Below are 24,222 nucleotides of genomic sequence, written 5' to 3'. Positions count from 1 at the left end.
GAATTTCTCAGGTAGACTGAGGCCTGAGACAAAGGTTGATGGCATTATTCCTCCAAAGGTGAGAGGAAGTAGACATAGCTAAGCCCAGCAGGACAGCTTACTCTATGGTATTAACCCCTTCATGTTGTATATGAGGCTGCTTATCCCACACTTTAGAGGTCCTAATAAGTTATACTGCTCACCCCAAAATACAAAAACAATACTAAAATATAAAAAAACTTTTTAAAATATCTCAAACTGATGTGGAAATGGGTTGAATTGAATTTAAGACTGGAAAAATTGAAAGGAACCCATCAGAACCTAGTATAGATACCCCATGCTTTAATAACCTCTAATCTGGACTGCTGCAGAGCACTTTACATGGGGCTGCTCCTTGAAGATGGCCCAGAAGCTATAACTGATTGCCATGCTTTTGTCTGGGGCAGAATTTCCAGCCTATTGTTACTGATCTGCTGGAGGCTGGCTGTGTCTCTTCAATCCACTGTGCCTTCAGTGAGAATTAGGTATGCAGTGCTTATCTGATAGGTTTTGGATGATGATGATGATGATCTTATTGCATTGAATCACTTCCTATGATGCATCTCAAAGCAATATACAACATATTGTGTTTTGACTAGTGCAGACAATTATCACAAATGTTCCTTATATCTGATTCAAACAAAGGGGCAAATAATGAATGCCTCGATGTGTTAAACTTTTGCACAAGGTATAAGGCAGAATATAGATGTTATGAATGAATGAATGAATGAGGTGACACAGTGCTTGTATTTGAGAGCTACTGTTTTAAACATACCCAGATACTCAGAAGAAGAAGAAAACAGTGTTGTAAATATTGAAAGGATAATTCCCTGGAGACTATGTTTGTAGCTCAGCACATGAAAGTACCTGAAGGGGAATTATAGTGTGTACCTAAAACTGTCAATAAGCAGTTAATCAATCTGCCAGCTTTCTAAATGCATGACATTGAGAAGCAGCTCTGCAGCTATTACTGGAACAACTGAAACATTCCTCCTGATCTATATTCTAGGAGGAGAGGCAACTCTCCCCCCTCCCCCCGGAAACTAAGGAACAACTGTCACGGAAGGCGCAGAAAATCACTTCTGAGGTGGCAGCCTAGTGTTGAAACAGTTATAGATTAATTCATCTCATGAATGTCTCAGGAAGCAAAAACTAAGTGAAATTCTTTTCCAAAGCTGCACTTGTAAGAAAAAAAAGGTTTGAGTATCAGCATTAGAAGGGCAAGTGTCCACTGGGACTCTGCAAAGTGGTTTCCACAGCAATTTGTGCACTGGCAAATGCCACTTTGTGTGTGTGTGTGTGTGTGTGCGTGTGTGTGTGTGCGTGCACGCAGGAAGTCAGATGTTCTTTTTGTGTGCAAAAAAAAATCAGGTTAAAACTCATTACCACTCACCTCAGGAATTTGATGGACTCGCCAACCCGCCTAGCTGTCTCAAAGTGAACAAATAACAGGTAAAAATGGCTTTTTAATATATTTTTAATGTGTTAGTTGTTCTCCCCCACCCTCAGGCAGACAGCAGCCCTGCCCTCATGCCAAGCATATCCCCTTGACTGTTTGCGTGCCATTTTAAAAGTATGGATTTTTGCATGGCTTCTAAGAATTACTATTAAATCCTTGCTTTTGAAGGTAGCAAAAGAGAGAAAATAAGGAAAACACTGCATTTATTTTATTTTACACATTTTTATCCCACCTGTGCTTCCCCATTTCTCAACGTTTCCTTCCTTCCTTGGAATCATAGAAATGTGGAGTTGGAAGGGACCACAAGGGTCATTTAGTCCAACCCCCTGCAATGCAGGAATCTTTTGCCCAATGTGGGGCTTGAACCCATGACCCTGAGATGAAGAGTTTCATGCTGGACCAGCTGAGCTATCCTTCCTTCCTCTCTGGTATTTCTTACCCACTTCAACCTAGAGTCCCAGGGTGTGTTACATAAACAGGTAAAATACAGTCACAAAATAATGAATAATCAGCAAATCATAAAACAGATGCAACTGATTTTTCAGTTAAAAACCCCCCAATACCTGGGGTGTTAGTTGTTGTTGTTGTTGTTGTTATTCAGTAATTTAATAATTCCATTTCTTGGAAAGCTGGAGCAAGCTTGTTTTCTCCTTTTCTAGAGGGTAGGACCCAAACCAATGAATTTACGTTACAAGAAATGGGTTTCTGACTCAACGTCAGGAATAACTTTCTTTAAAAAAAAAAAGATATTTATTAAGATTTTCAAAATATTACAAAATGAAAAAATAAAAAATAAAAATCTTTCCATTACTTATCTTTCATTTGTTTGTTTCCCGAACCTCCTCACATCTCCCTTTTTTGTATTCCAGTTCAATTTGTTAGTTCAGCAAATCCTTTCCCTCTTTGTTTGTCCTAGTCTTTAATCTTAAAGTATTATAACATTAAGTTTTTACCTGTTAATAATCCATTTTTTCATATTCCTTTATAGCATTATAGCTAAAAACCACTTAACTTCTTATCCAACATCATTCTAACATTCATTAATTTTACAGTATTTCTGTAAATAGACTTTAAACTTTTTCCAATCTTCTTCCACCGACTCTTCTCCCTAGTCTCGGATTCTGCCAGTCATTTCCGCCAGTTCCATATAGTCCATCACCTTCATCTGCCATTCTTCCCGGGTGGGTAGATCTTGTGTCTTCCAATACTTTGCAATAAGTATTCTTGCTGCTGTTGTGGCGTACAAAAAGAAAGTTCTGTCCTTCTTTGGCACCAATTGGCCGACCATGCCCAGGAGAAAGGCCTCTGGTTTCTTCAGGAAGGTATATTTAAATACCTTTTTCATTTCATTATATATCATCTCCCAGAAAGCCTTAATCCTTGGGCACATCCACCAAAGGTGAAAGAATGTACCTTCCGTTTATTTACACTTCCAACATTTATTATCAGGCAAATGATAGATTTTTGCAAGCATGACTGGTGTCATGTACCACCTGCATATCATTTTCATAATATTCTCTCTTAAAGCATTACATGCTGTAAACTTCATACCTGTGGTCCATAACTGTTCCCAGTCAGCCATCATAATGTTATGTCCAACATCCTGTGCCCATTTAATCATAGCAGATTTCACTGTTTCATCCTGAGTATTCCATTTCAACAGCAAGTTATACATCCTTGACAAAGTCTTAGTTTTGGAATCTAACAATTCTGTTTCCAATTTTGATTTTTCCACCTGGAATCCATTTTTTTTGTCCAAATTATATGCCTCCATTATTTGATAATAATGAAGCCAATCTCGCACTTTGTTTTTTAGTTTTTCATAACTCTGCAATTTCAGTTTGTCTCCCACTTGTTCCAAAATTTCCCAATATTTCAGCCATTTGGCCTCCATATTGAGCTTTTTCTGAGCCTTCGCTTCCATCGGTGACAACCACCTTGGGGTTTTATTTTCAAGCAAGTCCTTATATCTTATCCAGACATTAAACAATGCTTTCCTTACAATATGGTTTTTAAATGCTTTATGTGCTTTGACCCTATCGTACCATAAATATGCATGCCATCCAAATACATTATTAAAACCTTCCAAATCCAAGATGTCTGTGTTCTCAAGAAGTAGCCATTCTTTCAACCAGCAGAAAGCTGCTGATTCATAATAAAGTTTAAGGTCTGGCAGGGCAAATCCACCTCTTTCCTTTGCATCCATTAATATTTTAAATTTTATTCTGGGCTTCTTGCCCTGCCAGACAAATCTAGAAATGTCTCTCTGCCACTTCTTGAAACAATCCATTTTATCCAGAATTTGCAATGTTTGAAACAGAAATAACATTCTTGGCAATACATTCATCTTTATCGCAGCCATCAGGAATAACTTTCTGATGGGAAGGGTTGTTTGACAGTGGAGTGGACTGCCTCAGATGCTTGTGGACTTTCCTTCCTTGGAGGTTTTTAAAGCAGAGGTTGGATGGCCATTTGTCAGGGATGATTTAGCTGAGATTCCTGCATTGCAGGGGATTGAACTAGATGACCCCCAGGGTTCCTTCCAACTCTACAATTCTCTGATTCTAAGATTCAGGAAGGAACTTTTCTTCCGTATTTTGTGGCACGGGCACAGAATGCTCCTGTAAATATGCCCAGGAGATGGTGGATAGAATTCCCTCTATTTATTACAATTTGTCCACCTGCCTGGACAAATTTAATTTGGTTTAATTTGGTTAAATTGGTTTCTTGCAGATCCTCTAATTTCTTATATTTAATAAATGTAACCTGTTTCCCCATGTTATTTGTCTCAACTATTCTTTGGTGTGTTGGCAAAGCTTGTTTTTAGGCATCTGGGTGTCAATGACAGAAGATCAGTGGAGTTGCTCAAAGTACTCAGTGTCTGCCTTTTCTGAAACACTACTTTTCCCAGTTATTTTGAAGCATTTCTAAACACCTTTAATCCTGAACGCAATAACATAAGCTGTGACACGAAATTGCATATCCTTAATGACACAATGAAACTGAGAGGAACTCAACTATTGAGGAAATAGCGGCAATAAATTCATTTTGAAATGGTGGGACAAATAAAAATGGGCCCATCTGCAATTTTCATCCAATCAGTAAGAGGGAAATGGTATTTTATCTATTTTAAAAATACAACCAAATTGTAAAGGCATATAGCTTGTAAGTCCCTGCACTTCTTTCGCTGGCATTTGGCAGACATCATCCACTCTGAAGAGGCTTCTTTGTTTGCAGATTTAATCCAGTTCTGTCACTAAAGTACAAAACTTGCTGCCGAATTTTCTGAAGCAAAGCTTGACTTCAGATTTGAGGCAAAGCAGAGCAAGCCCAAAGTGTCCTAAGTCAAATCAGCCCATTTTCTGAAGTACTGAAGAAGGGAGTCCTTGGCACACAACCCGTCTTTTTACATGAAAACAGAACCAGTCCTCTTGCTAATGGACTTGCAAGTAAGAATGTAAAATGTAGAAAGCCTTGCTGCTTGAAATGTTGGTGTGATCTGTTGTCTCTTGCTTTACTCAGGGGACTCTCCACTATGTGCTTATGTAAGAAACAAGGCCTGCATGCTTCAGATAACTTACAAGCTGAAGTCTCCAGTGTTCTTGTGACTCTTGAAAATGGGGACAGCAGAACCGACAACCAGCTTATCTGGGTAAATAGTTCAACAGAAAGAGGAAAGCACTTTAAAAAAAATGCTACCCAGCCATTTCTGAGGGTTGTTTTATTGCCCTGGAGAATTCAAGACCCACATCTATAAGATGAATCATGTATCACCACCCAGCCTAATTAATGCACACAACATCCCTGATTCTCATAGTATATAATTGAATAGGGAAGCCAACAAATCTGATTCTTATTTATGTAAAGATCGGAAAGCTAACAGAACCTTTCGAACGAGGTTTTATCACCTTGGGGAAGGGTAAAAGAAAAGAAAAAAAGAGCAAATGGTAAAATGTCTATGGTTGGTAGACACATTGCAAAATTACTGCTGCCTACAGAATCCTGTTAGCGGTTAACCTCTAACGGCTTGTATATGTAGCTACAGAGCTTACCAGAGGTCGCTCCTAAGTGCATAATGATTTAGCCATCAGCATCCACACTTTAAAAAGAGAGAGCTGAGAATTGATGCACACACACCACTAGAAGAAGTGTTATGTTTGCATGTTTCAAGTCGAGGTGCTTTGAATAGGGGCAAAAACTCCTGCGAGAATTTGACACAGTGCCAAAGGAACTAGAAATAGAAACCTTACATTAAGCAGTGTGCTTAGAAATCATGATAGCTGATGGAACAGTTTGCCCTTCTCCTTGCATAAGGGTGGACAAATCTGTAGTTTTCAGTTTTTCTGTTTCTCTTCCCACCCATCCCAATTTTAAGATCAGTTCCTTGCATTACCAAACCAATTTGGTTTTGTTTTAACGCCGTCATGAAAATTCATTGGCATTTTTGTATGAATGTCTCCTGATATATAGATTTTTTTATTCAAAGCAATTTGTTGTGATTTAATGCACTCTTCTATGTTATTTTCACTAATATCTGCATTTTATGCACACTTTCTCCTGATATACACATATGTATGCACATCATTTGCCTGGAGAACTGCATTGTAAAATTCAGAAAAGGGTGATTTGTTAAAGATTGACTGTTTTCAAAGTTTGAATCATTTAATGTGGACTGAATTGAACTTCTCTGACTTTCCTGCTCCTTCAGAATATTTTGCCTGGCCCAAAAATGAGTAGTTCAGATGTCCCTTTCTGTGTGTCTGTGAACATGTGGGGGTATAAGGTGGGCCCCTCCACCATCCCTGGATGAAATGCTGTTTATTCTATGTAGGAAGTCAAAATCTATCATTTAACAAGCTGAATATATAATATAACCAATGTAACCTTGCCCATCTACTTCATAGGCAAAGGAAAGGGTTTTAAGAAATCAGAAGTAAAAATAAGCATTCCTTGTACATTTTTTCTACTTCAAGACCAGTTAATTCAGTATACCAAAAATGTGGGGCTAAGAATTTTGAGAAGTACCCCTCCACTTTGATGGAATCATTTATTCTTGGTTAATAGCTTTTCCCTTTCAAATGAATGATGAGATTTATATAAATGACACAACAAGAGATGCTGTGTTGTTAAACACAAGTCCTGCAAAATTCAATAGAAGCTGTGTTTTTTTTAAGTGTGAAATATGCATGTAATTTGACAAGAAGGCAACAAGAAATGAATGCATAGTGTAATGCATCATTTGGTAGGTAAAGCCCATTTATTAATATTACATTTCATATTCCCCCCTTTGCAGAGCTTAATACCTTTGCTCTTTACTTAGCAGTGAAAATTGCATTTATATCTACCACAAATCTATGAATATATATATATTTCTTGTTTTTATCAGTTTCAATTTAGAAACGTATTTGTAATATTTAGTTTCTTTTTGTACCTTTTAAAGAAACATGTAAAAGTTTCACGAGTATTCTCAAAGAACTCTGGAAGAGGTCTGAATAATTGAGAGATCCTTGTTAAATATTTAGAAAATATGTCTTGCCATTTTGATACTCTCTTGCACTACCCTATTAAAATTTATAGAAAGGAAGTTTCTCTCAAACTTGAAAGGGTGGAGAGAGCTCTTTTGCAGAATCAAAGGACTAACTTCTGTTGTGGCTGGGATATCCCAGGAGTGTCAAAAAAGATGGGAGAAAATGAATGGGCAGAGGTTAAGACCAGCCCAGGCATTTTGCTACTGAAGGAAGAGCAACAAATAGCACACTCCAAGGTTAGAATGCATCACCAAAAAGGAAAGAGAGGAAAAAAGACACATATTTATATAAAATTTGCATCCACTGATCTATGTTCTAGTAACCTCAAGACTAGACTATGCATTTTATGTGCATTTGAAATGCATTTGAAAATGGTTCAGAAGCTTCAGTTATTGCAGAAAGCAACTAATGCAACACTAATTCTGTTTTAGCTGCACTGTTTGCCTATATGCTTCCAAGCACAAAGTGCTGGTTTTGACCTATAAATCCCCGAACATTTAGATCAGCTTTTGAGGCACAGATCACCTCTCTGAGGGAGGCTCAGAGGGTGATGACAAGGGAAAGGGCCTCCTCAGTTGTGATCCCTCATCTGTGGAATGCTATCACTGGGGAGTGAATAGACTTGAACATGATACCCTCCATATGTTGGATTTACTCCCACCATCCCTAACCACTGATTACACTGGCTGGGTCTTATGGGAGTTGGGAGCCCAACAACATCTAGGGAGCACCATGTTGGATTACCCAATTTAAAGGATGCAGTGAGTATCTTTTACAGTTGCAATTCTCAGCTGTCTTCAGTTTGCCAAAAGAAAGGAAGTGAAGCTCCCAGCCTGCATATCTGCATTCAAAGAAATGGTACCTGGCCTGGTGATTTTGACAGGTTTTTATCTTGTTAATGTCAGTAGGAAGATCTGAGTCAATATACACGTTAGCTCAGGTGGGAGAAGTCTGGTCTCATCCTGGGCCAACATGGGCAACAGAGTGACTGTCTGAAGGCAACACTAAAATCTCAGGTTTTTTGCTGCAAATTCCTGTCCATGTTTCTGCGTGTAGCTTTGGCTGAGTCAGTGACATGTTGAAGAATGATTAGAGGTGGAGGACCCATAGGAGACATTTGAAGCTGAGGATTAATTCGAACTTCCACCACATTATTAATGTATTAATAATGTTTTTGTTAGAGTCAACTGACCAATAATACAAAATCACAGCCCTAATATAACCCCATTAAAAAGAGTGACAAACAAAGAATGGCATGGTATTCATAACAGGGCTGAGAGACAGAACTATGCTTTTAAAAATTAAGCACCTGCACACATACACATGGGGAGGTGAGAGAGAGAGAGAGAGAGAGAGAGAGAGAGAGAGAGAGAGAGAGAGAGAGAGACTGGTAATTGACAGTAATAAAGAGATTTATATATGCACACAAACTTTTTGGCAGACTTTTTTTTTTTTTTGAGGACTATGGTTATGATGTTTTTGTTGCTACTGTTTTGCCATATGTGGTGAGTTGGGTATCAAAGGCTCTCATCACTTACTTAAGGGAGGTGAACCAAGCCAGGGTGGTCTTGCCCACAATGGCAAACACATAGTCTTTCCCTTGCTGTCTACACAAGTTCCACTTTCCTATACTGGAATTGTTGGTTTCTTTCTGCAGATTTTTGTGTTATATTTTGTAAATGATAAACTTTTACCACAGTCCTGCTTATTGTTCTGGGGTTCATAGGCAATGGTATTTATTTATTTATTTATTTATTTATTTATTTTGTAATCCTAACTACCTCTACTCAGATGTTTGCCCTATTGAATTTAATGGGATTTACTCACAGGTAAGTGGGGTTAGGATTGCAAGCTTATTTACCACAACATCTAACACTGGCTTTTTAAAAGGAACTAGTGAATGCACAGGAAATGTGCTAATTCTAATGCAATGCTTATTATCTGGCACATCTGAATAAAGATTAAAGATACCTAGTGCCTCTAATTTGATGTACGCTCCATGTCAACTTTGTGTCTATGAAAAGTTTCTAAAAGCCAGCCATTCTTGCAGGTTGACTCAATGAAAGCTCATTAGGTAACCAACTGCAATTAATCTTAGAAATTAGGAAGTAGCTGAGTGCTCAGTTTTGTCTAATCAGATTATTAATAATATAAATAGGCTTTTAATTAACTGGTGGGTGTACTCTCCCTTCCACACAAACACACAAATTCTGAATCTCAAAACACTCTCATTAATAATAATCTCATTCTTTGTCTCCAAAAACCTTGTAAAGCAGCAGCCCTTATTAGAAACTTTCTGACATTCACCCAACAGTTCCTCCCTCACAGCTTCCTTGAGACATTCTCGGGGGGGGGGGGGGGGGAGATAAACTCTCATTGACAAGACTTAAGTCGGGATCCTGTCCACATTAAACACTTTTTTGAGCTCCATTGATTTCCAAGGGAAAGCTTTAATTAGAAGCTTAATTCCCCTTTGAAACCACTGCAGAGGGAGTTGCAATCCCACTTGCATGTGAGTAAGCCCCACTGAACACAATAAGAAGAGATATTGAGGATTATACATATAGGACATGTATAGGTCAAGCAGTGCTTTATGCAGGAGACCCATGATGCAACTCTATTGACATTTTAATTTCAAGTTAAAAGAATAAGAGCCCCCAACCTTCTGTCAGCCCAGGGGGTATTTTTCTTGTCACCAAGCAGTTTCTGGAACAGAGGGGCTACTTATACATCTCCATAGAAAACAGACAAAATGGCATAAGCACTTGTGCATGCTAATTTACATGCATACATGCAAATTTAGAAATAACTGCTGTAAGCCAAAGAGAAATGCAATGTACCTCACCAAAGGCAGTTCTTTGGGTGGGGCAGATCTACCATACTAGCTTCCCAGCAGGTGGTTCACTGTTGCTTACTGGACAGGAGAAGGGCAAGGCAGCAGGGAGGTTGGCAGCAGAGCCAATCTGCTGCTTTGCACTGTGCCAACCTCCTTGCTGTCTTGACCCTTCTCTCTTCCGGTAAGCATTAGGGAGTCACATGCTGAGATCCTAGTGCAGTGTCTCCATCTCACCTGTTGAGCCACTTGTGGACCCCACCATGCTATCTGCTGGTCAGATGCCAGCTGTTGAGAGACACCATCCAGGTCCTTGCTGTCTCTTCCTATGATTCTTTGTTTTTAAAACAGAAAGTTGTTTAAATACAGGAGTCTTCCTGTCAGCGGCACTTAAAACGCACAAGTCCAGCTAATTAAAGAGGATGATTTATTGCAAAGAACAAACAGAAAGTGTGACAGCTCGCTCCTGAGCAGCCTCCATTACAGCTTACGATTGGATCCAAATGGAAGCTCTTTCAAAACTGTTTTATGTGAAAATTATTATTATCATTAATTATTAATTATCCGCCCTACACCCTAAAACACAAAATTAAAAACATTTAAAACAACTAGCAACTATAAAATAAGGTGGGTCCTAAGAACATAGTGTCGTAGATCTTTCACATAACATTAAACACTTTACTGTGCAATCCTATACTGAAATCTATTCAGAAGTAAGCCCATTGCAATCAATGGTCTGCCATGTAACTGTTTAGCAGCAGTGGGAAATATCCAGCTCATGAGCCTAATTAGGCCCACCAGGTCTTCTCATTTGGTCCCAATACCATTTTGTCCACCTACCTGCCACCTTATGTCATATATTGGGCATGTGCCCTTAAAGCACTGTGAAGGGCATTTTTCTAGCACCTGCAATCAGCTGATCGTTGACATTTGCAGAGTGGTTTGCAAGCCCTGACAATCTGCTGTTTGCTGCAGCTTGCAAAATCGCTGGACCTTTGCCCACAGAATTTCATTTTAAACCACATGGGCAAAAATTTGTGCAGCATTGTGACATCATGTGATTGACAGGTGGAGAGTCACACCCACCTGTCAAACGTTGTGTAGGGGGTGGGGGAGATTGAGCATTGAGCTAGCTAGCCAGATTCAGTTCTCCACCTTTGGTGTATAGGAATGTGTCATGCCCCCACCATCCTCTTTGCTATGGTTTTCTTTTTGGATTTATAGCTTTCAGATTCTTCAGACTGATGCATTCTCCTACACTGAGATGCACACACTATCTTTCTAGATCTTTTATTAACCTGCTTCTAAAATAAAATTAAAAAAAACATTTATTGTTGCTTAATATTCCATACTTAGGAAAAGTAAATTCATATTGGGATAATATGCATCTGAATTTCTTGCAAACATCTTTGAAATTCACCCTGCACCCTACTCTCTCTCCTTTCTTTCTTTCTTTCTTTCTTTCTCTCTCTCTTTCTCTTTCTCTTTCTCTCTCTCTCTCTCACACACAATTGTCTCAGGTTTACAAGTTGCCCTTATACTTTGCAGGTTGACTCACAAAGCCTTTTCCATCTGCTAACATTTTCTCTCTAGCCCTGCTTAAATATAGATGAGATGGGTCTTGCACAAAAGGACACAATTATTTAGTTCTTTCTTATTGACGAAATTATCACAAAGGCTGCAAAGGCAGCACTTTATAGATGATAAATAGCCTGACTTCCAACCTGGGGATCTGCTGCTAAGAAAAACACCTTGACCTTTACTTGGTTTCAGAATGATTTCTCTGATAGCAGGAAGCCCCGTTTGCTTCTTTAGTCTCCCATGAACTTCAAGGATGCCTTTTATTAATCACTAACAGTCAGGGGAAAAACAAATACCACAGGAAAGCACAGCACAAATAGTAGTCAGAAGAGGAGGATTAGCTGCAGAAGAATCCTTATTGGTTAATGGAAACAATGACATTGTAACATCAGCAACAGTATAATTTCTTCAGAGGAGACTCTTAACATGTGTGCTAAGTCAAAGCCTATTTCTGATCTTTATGAGTTCCTGCCCCCCTACCTACCTCTTTCTTGTTGTTTTCTAAGTATAACCCTGAATATTTTTTTCTGAAATTTCATGGGGTGGGACAAGGTGTGCACACTTACTTTATTAAATGTATGAGATAACTAGGTGGTCCTTTTTCCTTTCCTTCTTCAGAACTCCCCCACATGTGCTTGCTGCAGCAGAGGGCTATTTGCACAAATACCTCTATGCTGCTATACCTGCCTACAACAACATTCACCAGCTGCCAATCTCCATGTTTCGTACCACAACTCCCAACAGCCAGCATGGTCAGTAGTCAAGAATGATGGGAGTTGTAGGGCACCAGTTGGCAGGAACTGATAGAGAAAACACTGACATTCCAGAGTTGCCCTCTGGTGTTGGGACGGTCTGGTGCTGGTGCCATTCATTTGTACTGAGCCATTGAGGCCAGAAGCGCCAATGTTCCTCTTCTCGGGAACTCAGGACAGTAGATAATTGCAAAGGGGGAATTACAAATGAAAGGTAAGATATGAATGTAATAATCATGATAAAGTAATTAGCTTAATATAATGTTCACTTGGCCATAGAGATGCTCTCTAATATAACCTAGATCTATTTCACCTCGCTCCTCCCAATGAACTAAACCAGGGATTCCCAGACTTGGGTCTCCAACTGTTGTCTTTTTTGGGACTGCAATTCCCATCATACTTGACCACTGGTCCTACTAACTAGAGACAGTGGGAGTTGTAGTCCAAAAACAACTGGAGACCCAAGTTGGGGAAACCCTGAACTAAACTTAGCAAGCCTTATGCAGCCCTGGGGCTTCAAAGCTGTTGGCCGTTCCACGGAAAACTGGGGGAAAATACACATTTTCTTTACCCTCAAATAGATTACTTATAAAATACCCAATGTTAGGAAAATTGAGAGTGAAGGTTAATCTTGGATGGTGGAATCTACCACCTCAAATATCTGAGGAAAGAGAATGCATCTCCCTCTGTATCTTGACTGAAGCCTGATTCAAAGGAGCAATATTAGTGATTTAACATGAGCGAAACACATTTTTATAATCCTTATCAAATGTTCAGTTACTAGATCAGCATAAAGTGCAGCTTATTAAAATGGATAAGAGAGGGGGTTATGGGATTCACATTGTCAAGAGAAGAAAAGTGTTTAAAATACAGATTTCTTTAATCTGTCACTCAGAAAGTACGGCACACATTACTGATGGGACACTGTGTGCACATCTAACATTCAATTAGACAGGTCCTGACAAAGAGCAGAGTAAAGGGAATCTTCCTGGCACACAATGACAGCTTTAAACATTCTTATCCTGATTCAACGACAAGCTTTAAAGGCCTGGATTTGGCAACAGCGATATAACCAAACCTTTGCACTTTTTAGGGATGAGTGTGGGGATGGCCAAGGAATGGTTAGTGTGCCAAATGTACTCTGCTGGTAGGGATTCCTTGCCACCACCCCCACCCCCAAAAAAGACAGGGTATGGAGGGTATGGTATTCTGAAACATATCATTGAAGCAATAACAGTGTAATTACCTTTGAATTAATACTGGGCAGTCCACATATTGTTCTACTTTATTTAGCTGTTCTGCAATGTTTCTCCAATGCACTATTGTAACCGGGAGGATTATTCTTGTATTATAGTGCAACAAAAACATGGGGAGAGAGAAATCTGGGACATTTGTGATATATACAAAGTTACATGATTTCACCGGGAAACTATGGGACATATAACAATGGGGAATGATGCCCTATGTCAACCTTAAAACTTTAGCAGGTGTAAACATTATTGAAAGCTGCACTGCATATAATTGTCCTAGTACCATCATGAGCGCGAATCGTCATAAATTCACAATACAGTGGTACCTCGGGTTAAGAACTTAATTCATTCCGGAGGTCCGTTCTTAACCTGAAACTCTTCTTAACCTGAGGTACCACTTTATCTAATGGGGCCTCCTGCTGCCACCGATGATTTCTGTTCTCATCCTGAAGCAAAGTTCTTAACCCGAGGTACTATTTCTGGGTTAGTGGAGTCTGTAACCTGAAGCATCTGTAACCTGAAGTGTCTGTAACCTGAGGTACCACTGTACAAGAAATGTCTGGAGGAGCCCTGACTGACTGGTGGAGGGGAAGTGGAGCCTGTCAGCTTCCCAGCAGTTCCTCCAAACACCATTTAGCCGGTCCCCAACGAAATGTGAAGTTAGCTGGCTATGTATTGTGAACCATATCACTTGCTCTGCAATATAACTCGTTGCCAAGGATTTAATTTAGTCAGCGGCAGTTTCTGCATGATTTTTATGCATGACATCTTTGACTAATTACGTATGTTTTGCTTCCTTAACCACATTGAATGTATAGTCTGGTGCCAGATATGTGATTTACTGATGCTTGCTTACATTTAACATGGATAATAAATATAGCGTGATACCCCAGATGGACATTAGATATCTCTTCTCACAGTATATTCCTCTGTCTCTTGGTAATTTTCCAAAGCCGGCAGTTCTTCAAGTTCAAAGACTTAATTTCCCAGAATGAGATTATTTTAAAAGCAGAAACAAGCATAGCCAGAATGTTTGGCTGTGTGGGGAATTTTATTGAGCAAATGAATATAAGGGGGGACGGGACTGAAAGTGTTTTAAATAATAATAAAACGTTGATATTAGACTTTCAAAGATTAGTGTAATATAGTGTGGATTGGTGATTTAACTGTGCCTGAGATGTCAAACAACAGGATCAAAGGAATCCAAAGATGTCTGGACATATATCAAGCTGCCGCACAAGGCTTCTTCAGGCATTAAAACTCCAGGGTTGCTCTACATGGGAATGGAGAGTTGGACCCCCTGGTGGCTACACATAGAGCACATAGTTGTATGCATGGAGAGTTTCATATGACCCAGCACCCTGTGCAATATTTGAGAGATGCTGCAACTAAAGATACCAGGGGCTTCTTCAGATTATTCATCCTGATACACTTGCATAAAGTTCACATGGAGGTTAGACTACGCCCATTTTTTCTTGAGCATTCATTTTGATTTCTTTGCAGGATCATTAAATGAAAATTAGCATTCATCCTGAATTCATCCTATTTTGCTTGCACACCTTTCCATTAATCCCACACGTTTCACTTTCTATACTTTGTCACTTTTCTAACCACAAAAACTCCTTTAAAAAAAAATATCAAAAATGTGGTTTTGTTGCAACAGAGCCCTTTAATCTGCTTTAGCTATGCAAACCTAAATTTCCAATACGTGTTTGAAACCCTCCTGCAAAATATTGTCAGTCTAGTGCCAATCGAGAAATTAACCTAAGGTCTCCTTTATATGAAGACTACTACTGAAGTGCAACTACCATGATACGCTGTCCAAATCCTTGTGGAAAATGAAATATCACTGAGCAAGCATGCATAGCTGTTCAAATATATTGACTTTTTTTTTAATTCTCAAGGTGAAATTTCAGCCAGCAATTTTAATAATGTTAACGAAAATGTCATTTTTGTGTGTGTGTCATTTTGTTCCTAAATATCGATTAATTTTATTTTTTAAATGGAATTGAGGTGTTATTTGAGAGCAGGATATCAATCAAGCAGTTTATTCTGACATTGAGTTGACTAGACTCCTGGCATGGTGGAGGAAGAGTGGATGCTTTTGAAGGTGACAGTGTTTTCATTTGCAGCACTCTCAGCATAGAATGGAATAGCTGTCACCAATCAAGGTTTTATTTTGTGTACAATCACTTTTATCTCACACAAGTTATGTATGTAGATATGCATTTAATGTCATTTGGGAACCATTTCTTCTATTGCTTTAATGACAGAACAAGGGTTGAAATTGTAAGGAAGCAGAATTTTGACTGAACCTTAAGAAACACTTTGGAACAATGAGAGTTGTTCATCAGTCAAAGAGACTGTCTCCACAAGTGGTGGGCTTATTCTCTTTTTTTAAAAAAAATAATGTATACAGTCATACCTCTTGTTATGTTTGCTTCATGTTATGCTTTTTCAGGTTGCGCCCCACGGCAACCCGGAAGTACCGGAAAGGGTTACTTCCAGGTTTCGCCGCTCAGGCATGCGCAGATGCACAAAATGATGTAACGCGCATGCACAGAAACGACAAATTGTGACCCGCACGTGTGCAGACGCAGGTTGCGTTCCTTTCATGTTGCGAACTGGCCTCCAGAACGGATCCCGTTCGCAACCAGAGGTACCACTGTACTTCCATTAATCTGTAGATCTTTGCTGGACCCTATCCATTAGAGTCTGTAGAGCCATCTGTAAGGAATGCTGTAGTTGCATCGTGCATTGCTGATCACACATTGTGCAGGTGGTTGGTCTTCTAAACCTATCATTACATGTGTGCATCTTAGCAAATGTGGCATGCATTTGGAACCTTTAAATGTGGTATATAATATTATGCATATTATATATGATAAATTCTTGTATTCTTAACAGAACCAGTGGGGAGAAAGTAGACTTTTCACCAAGGTCATGGAGCAGGATGGAAATTGGGGGATAAGCCCAACATTGAGATTTTCAGATAGTTTCATTTTCTGAATCACTACAAATAGTATAATTTTGTTACAGATTTGGGAGTGAGACCCCCTAAATCATATAAATTAATAAATGGTGGGGTTTTGATTATTTAGGATGATCAGCCTTCCCCCACCTGCCTTCCAGATTATTTGGACTTCAACTTCTACTGCAAATGCACTAGCTGGGACTGAAGGGAGTTGTAGTCCAAAACATCTGGAAGACACAGGATTAGGCAAGGCTGGTGTAGATTCCACTTGTGTACCAGTTTGTGCAACCTCATTTGCAAGGAAAGCATGAGAACTCTTAGAGAACCATGCTACTTTAGTACTGTGTCATATCAAGCATTTCAGAATCGTGCTCTGGGCTGTTTTCCTTATTTGTACAGTACCTTGGATCCAACCCATATGAATAAAGCCATCTAACTTAATGCTGCTTTCAGAAGCAATGAATTAAACAATAATTGAAAACTCATTTCAGTCTCGTGCATTAGAGGGCAAAGTATACAATGCTAAATGTTGTGATGTTATAATATTTGGGTGCTAAAAGGAAAATAATCATTTCAATTCTATTTATATTTTCATACCTCCTTCTCCCTCACATGATGGTGAATTAGCAATGCCATTCATCTTCATAATTTATTCCTTATGTTGCTGTGTCTTAAGTGGCGACTTTTCAGAGGTAATTATGCAGTCAGCTTAATATTGATATTACTGAAATGTGAGTTTAACTAGTTTCTCCCACTGTGTTTCAGATTTGCTAATGTGCACTACTGTGCCATAATTGAATTACAGAACATTAGCAGTGTGATTACTGTGATCATAAACTATCAGATATATTCAAACCCCAACCATAGTTTATTCAAAAGCCATCTTATCCTCTACATGCTGCATTGTTACTTCAACTTGTTCAGCTAACAGTCTGATCATAAGATGATATACACAGTATGTTCCTGTCTTCTCCCCACCCCCTTTTCGTACTCTTCTTTTTCTTTTGTTGCTCCCCTTGCACTTGCAGATGCAATCAAAAGCATTCCAGAAATGTTCAACCCCAAAGAGTAGCCACCTGATGGCTGGGAAATATTGCTTTAAGAAATTCTAAGGATGGTCGTCGGTTTTTCAGAAAATACATTCTGAAATTATGATTTTTCTCATAATTTTCTTCCAGTAGCTTCCCCTGAATTTTTAAATGTCACCTATGCACTTCCTAATTGGCACCACTTCAAGAATACCAAGGTTTTCTACTGGTTGGACAACCAGTCAGTGGTGAGAATCATAGCCAAACAAACAGCCAAATCAGAACTCGTCATCCAGGTGCTTTGCCTTTTTGTGTTAGAATGCCTTCAAGGTAACATACCACCATCTTTTGGTCTGAGCTCCTTCCGTGTCTGCAATGGAGAGCGGCGTTCAAGATTTCTCACCTCAATTCCGCCCTAGTAAAAGTCGAAAGGGCTTTACACAACGCAGCCCTGCATTTTGGTGGCCGAGTATCAGCCATACGGACATTAGAACTGACAAATTGGACCTTTTCTGACCTGACAAAGTGCACCTCATCCCTATAGGGAATGAACATTGGTTTAGAGCTGTGAAGCAGGGCCTTGAGGAGTGGTTTCAGCTATAGATAGTCCTGGCGGTTTTAGGCCTTGGGCGGAATCCTTTAGTCTAATAACTGGTGAAGGAGTGAAGTGGTGACTCACCCCTTCCGCGGTAGCGATAACAGGGTACCCCGTTAGAGGGGTCCTGAGTGGAGTCTCTGTCCACAAGCACACAATGGGTGGGCCAAAGAACTCCCCCTGGTGTCGCGGTAAAGAGCCATCTGTGTAAACGCACATTTTGCAGTAGTTCCATATTCCTGTTTGACCCTGTCTTGCCTCAGAACCCCAGCAGGGGGCTGAGAAGGATACATGTCCAATGCTCATGCCAAGGTTTCCTACATCTGAAATTTAAATAAACTTCTGGCCAATTTAATCCCAAAATACGTTGGCATGTCTTCTTCTTTGATATCGGGTCTGGCTTCAGGGAGAGGAGGGGGGGACTGTGCCTGGGCACATAATGGGGATAATTGCCCCAATAAACTTCAATCCCCTATAGCTTTCTATTTCCATCCCCATTCCCAGGGCGTGCGTGCACACACACAGAGCATTTAAATAGTTCTGCTCTGCTTTTTGCACTCATGGGATTATTTGTTCTGGACGAATTGGAAAATCATTTGTGGTAAACTAAAGAGGGGGGAAATCTAGCAAATTACTCACTGTTAATTAAATAACCTGATTCTGTCCATTGAAGCTAATGCATTACAATATTTAATGTTTGTTTGGTAAACTGCTTTACTAAATGCTCCTTTGACTTTTATTGGTAATAAACATTAGCATTTATGGCCCATGAAAGCAGCTTCACATCTAGCTTATGCTGTTGCTATTTACAGTTTGTTAATGAAATACCATTAGGCTGTTCCGCAGGCTGCAACCCCTCCCCCCTTCTCATTCGGAGGGCAGTTTCACAGCACCCATTGTGACCAGCTTACAATGTTAGCCCCAAATGGGGCACAATTATTCTGAAAAAGTGGAAAGGCCAACATTCTGATAATTAACTTGCTCCCCCCCCCCTCCTAGACTGCAAGCATTTGTCTCCCTCTTAGGTTTTTAATAGCCTGTGCTCCTCACATCCATGGCTTGTCTGTCCAGGTGAGTAACATTCAACATATTCTATAGGGGGTTATACATTCCTTAAAGCAGAGCACAGTTTTGTAGGGGGGCATAGACGGAGCTGTGTCAAGTGCTAAGGTTCAGAGCACTTTTTAGTTCAGGCTGATTGACACCCCACCTACAACCCTATCCATTGAAAGCCTTTATACAGTTAGTTATCCAAACTCTGGTAACATATGTTGTATGGGGGGCTATCTTTGAAAACAGCCCAGAAACTTCACTTACATTGAAATAGCATTACCAGTTCTGCATCTCTGTGAATTCTATGTGAATATTCACAGAAAATGGGGAATTAATACAATTCGGGGATTAATGTACACATAGGGATTCAATTCTAATTTGCTGGTGCTTGTTCCCAGGTCTGTTCCATCCCAATTTGTGCAGATTATCTGAAAGAATGCACAAAAAAGTCTACATTTAAATCACACACACTTGGAATGCACTATTCATTGCATTAATCATAGAATGACACATTTTGTACAAATCTTTTATATACAGTGTGTATGGTTTTAGCCTACCAAAAGTGCACTGCAAAATCTGTAGAAGTGCATAATCCAACTGGGGCTTGATTTCTGATTGACAAACATGTCCAGGAGTGTCAGATTGGGCTGGTCTGCTGTGAAAAGTGGACTGAATGAATTCCACCCCCCATACGCACACAATCAATATCTATTTAACACAGAGACACATAGGGCTGTAACTAGGAACAGGGGAAGAAATAAAATTAAATTCGCTTTTAAAGGTGAATCTACCTAATTCACACTTTCCTGAACAAGACATAACTGAAACATCCAGTCCACAAGGTCTTGCACTTTTCCTTCTTCTTTCTTTATTATTTTACAATTTCCTCGCATATTTGGCATTGTGATCCCATAGATTTGCACAAGAGAATTATTGCAATACTTCCCTAGAGAATGTCTGAGAAGAATACTGCTTGAATAGAGGGGTCATTAAAAAAAACAACTTAAAAAAAAGATCTTGCTAGTTTTAAAATTGTGAGTTATTGCTTTATGTTAAATGGGAGTAAAGAACTTTTTTGTGCTTTTTTAATTCTAAGCACACACAAAACCCTACAACCCATCATGCTTAAAATAAAAATGAAGGGAGGGAGCTAAGGGGTGGCATGGAGTGCTAATCCATTTTTAACCTTGCTACATAAGTGACAGCAAAATTAAATGGAGACACTCAAGAATCACAGGAGGAGAGAAGTGGGTTAACTAATTGGCCTATTTTCTATACTGTCAGAATCCTCTTAAGCAATTTTCCTCAATTATAACTGCAAATCAGCATGTTATTTCCTCTTTACAAACTACCCATTGCCTGAAGACGGTCGCGCTATCCCAAGATACTTCCTGAAGAATTGCTGGAGACCATATCCCGCTGTTAAATAATTATAGGAAGTTTCATGGGTATGTGATGGAGGGGCGAACAACACCACCAACACCCCCCATTCTGTTTCAACTACTAACACAGGAACACAACTATGAAGTGCTTCTTTACATCTGAGTGGTTATTTCCCCCCTTTTAGGAACACAGGAAACTTCTTTATACTGAGCCCATATAGCCCAATATTGTCTACCTTGATGGACAGTGGCACTTCTGGGTTTTAGGCAAGAGTCTACCTGAAGGTGCCAGGTATTGTAGCTGGGGGACTTTGGCATGCATAGCAGATACTCTCGATTTTCAGTAAGAAATAGTCACACACCAGATATGCTTATTCATCTTTTTTAAGCACAGTGTATGCAAAAAACCAAAAATAACAAAAATCTGCTTGTGCTGTTTATATAGGAGGGTGTTATTGGGTTATGGGGGTTATTGGGTTGTTGTTGTTATTTTGATTATGTATTTTGCGGTTTTATATTTTGATTTTATTCTGTGAACCACCCTGAGACCTCTGGGTATAGGGCGGCATATAAATAAATGAATGAATAAATAAGCAAGCTATGGCTCAGTATGCAGATACACAATATATACATATCTCTTTTTTTCATTCTCTTTTCTTTGTTTCTTTTTTAATTCTTATTTCCATGCTTATTACATACAAAAATAAAATAAAATACCAAAAAGGGGTACAACTTAAGAGGGGAGGGGAAAGGAAAGAAAAGAAAATTTACGCAATCTGTTAATAAGATAAAAATTATGACATAAATTGCAATTTCATTCTCCAATAAAAATAAAAATCTCATTATCTGTTATACCTGACTTCCCATTTATTCCTTAATTCTTTTTACATAAATTTACTGCCATATCAAAATACTATTTTTATATTAATATTTTCACAATTTATAAATGTTTATATTTATAGAAGCAATTAATAAAACCTGCTGGGATCACTCAAAAACTGCTATAGATTTTAACATGGTATAATTTTGTTTAAGATATGTTCTGAAGGCCTCCCATTTTGATACAAATTCTATTCTCAGTTTATTTTTATGTTTTTCAGATAGACCATCTAATTTAGGATATTCAATCAATTTTTGTATCCACTCTTTGTCTAGAAGGAATTATGTCAATCTTTCACTTTGTAGCTGTAAGAACTCTCACTGCACTGTTGCATACAAAAAAAGATCTTTAATTTTTTTAGGAATATCTGAATCAGTAATGCCTCTGGTTTCCTAATAAATGAGATTCTTGACATTTTTTCTAATTCAAAGTGGATTTCCTCCCAAAATTTCTTTATTTTGCTACATTGCCACTACATATGATGTTTGGTCTCCACATCTCCAACAATTACTCTTGGCTCCTTTGTACATTTTGGCTAATTTCCATGGAGTTAAATACCACTGATGTTGCATTTTTAACAAGTTTTCCTTTATGGCATAGCACGTAGTAAATTTCCAATTATTCTTCCACAGGTTTTCCCATTGGGACATTGTTATAGCATACCTAAAGTCTTGAGACCACTTTATCATGGCTGATGTAACTTCCTCCTCCTTGACTTCCCAGTCGAGCAATAAGCTTTAGAGAGGGTTTTACTTTTTGAATTTATTACGTCGGATTCAAATCTCGAGGTTTCCTTGGTGAATCCTTTTTGTTTATCTACCTTAAATCTTTTGAATATTTGATAATATTGGAACCAATCTGTAATGACATCTCTTAATTCCTCAAAGCTCTTAAGTTTCAATTGGTTCTCTTCTTTTAAAAGTGTTTTATAGGCAGGCCAATTTCCCAATGTATTTTTTTTTTTCTTCGTCACTGTGGCCTCTACTGGAGATGCCCACCATGGGATTTTGAACTCCAACCAATCTTTATATTTCTCCCAAACTTTAAGAAGTGATCTCCTTATGATATGATTTGAGAAATCTCTGTGTATTTTTGCCTTTCCATATATTAAATAAGCATGCCAACCCCAATGGTTATTATGTCCCTCCAAGTCCAACATATCCATATCTTTCAAATTGCACCATTTCTTCATCCACGTGAGGCAGGCTGCCTCGTAATACAATTTCAAATCAGGCAGGGCAAAGCCACCTCTATCCTTTATATCTATTAAGATTTGATGTTTAATCCTGGGTCTCCTACCCTCCCATATAAATTTAGATATTTCTTGTTGCCATTTTTTGAGGCAGCCTACCTCACTCAGAATTGGGATCATTTGAAATAAGAAAACTAGTCTAGGGAGAACATTCATCTTTATGATCGAAATCCTACCAAGGAATTACAACTTCAATTTAGTCCAGGTTTCAAGGTGTGTGTTTTTTTATTTCTTGCCAAGTTTTTATATAGTTATCCTGAAATAAATTTAGATTTTTGGAGGTGAGCCAGATGCCCAAATATTTTGCTTTCCGGCAAATCTTCAGTTCCGTAGCTACTTCTATGACTTTCTTTTCAGTCATAGGTACATTTTAAACTATTAACCTAGTCTTATTAGTGTTCAACTTAAAGCCCACAACTTCTCCAAAGTTGTTAAACAATTCTATTACTATTATCAAACTTTCTTTGGGATTTTCAGTCATGACAAGCATATTGTCTGCGAATGCTTTAGTCTTATGCACATTATTGCCCAAGGTGATACCTTTAACACAATTGTCTTCCCTAATTTGGTTATTTAATACTTCCATTACTAAGACAAAAATTAGGGGCAATAAGGGGCATCCTTGCCTAGTTCCTTTATTAATTTTGCATTCCTTTGAGATATTGCCGTTGATGACTAGTTTTGCCTTTTGATCAGAATAGATTGCCTTTATTCCTCTATTAAAATTTTTGCCGAATCCCATTTCTTCTATCAATTCTTTCATAAACTTCCAAGACACGTTATCAAAAGCCTTCTCAGCATCAACAAACATGATGGCCGCTGATTTATCAGTTTTAAGATCCACGTATTCTAATACATTTATCAGTGTTCTTATATTGGATTGCATATATCTTCCAGGGAGAAAACCTGTTTGATCTTTCCCCCCTGGAAGATATATGCACAGTATATACATATCAAAGCCATCATGGACTCTGATCAAGTTTGCTCAGGTGATCCATTAAATGAAATATTTGTTCACTTAGATTCAGCAAAATAATGTGGAGAAATCCTGTGGTATTAGAATAGACTATATCATTTCAGACCAAAGGTAGTATTCACTTTGGATGCTTTCCCATGTCATAAACTGCTTTTAAATCTTGTAAAATAAGAAAAAAGCTGTCATTTCTAAATAAAAAGCTGTCACATGTTTCAAAGTGGGTTTCAGCTTATGTTTTGACTTTTTAAATGTATGTTTTAAACTGGGGATTTTCAAAGTGATAATTGTATTGCTTTATTCGTTTTGTAAGCTGCTTTGAGGTTTTATTACAATCAAACAGAATATAAATCTTGTGGAATTAAATGAAATATTGAAAGGGAAATGATATCACCAATTCTCTACCTCTCAGAGAAGAGTAGTAGCACTCTTCAAATATCTGAAAGGCTATTCACACATTATGCTCAACAAACATACAATCTGTTTACAAAATAGCTGCACTGTACCCTTTTCCAAATATTGTCATGTCCAATGGGTATATGCCTGTATACATAACAACTGAGTTATACAATTCAACAAGTGAACACCCTTTGACACAAACACTTGTACATTTGCAGAGACAGCTTGTATCTGTGCTCAATGTATGGTGTAAGGAAGCCTGTAG

Source organism: Podarcis muralis, chromosome Z, assembly GCF_964188315.1.
Source record: "Podarcis muralis chromosome Z, rPodMur119.hap1.1, whole genome shotgun sequence".
Taxonomy (NCBI): domain Eukaryota; kingdom Metazoa; phylum Chordata; class Lepidosauria; order Squamata; family Lacertidae; genus Podarcis; species Podarcis muralis.
The sequence above is the reverse complement of the archived record's forward strand: the minus strand, read 5'-3'. Positions refer to the sequence as shown.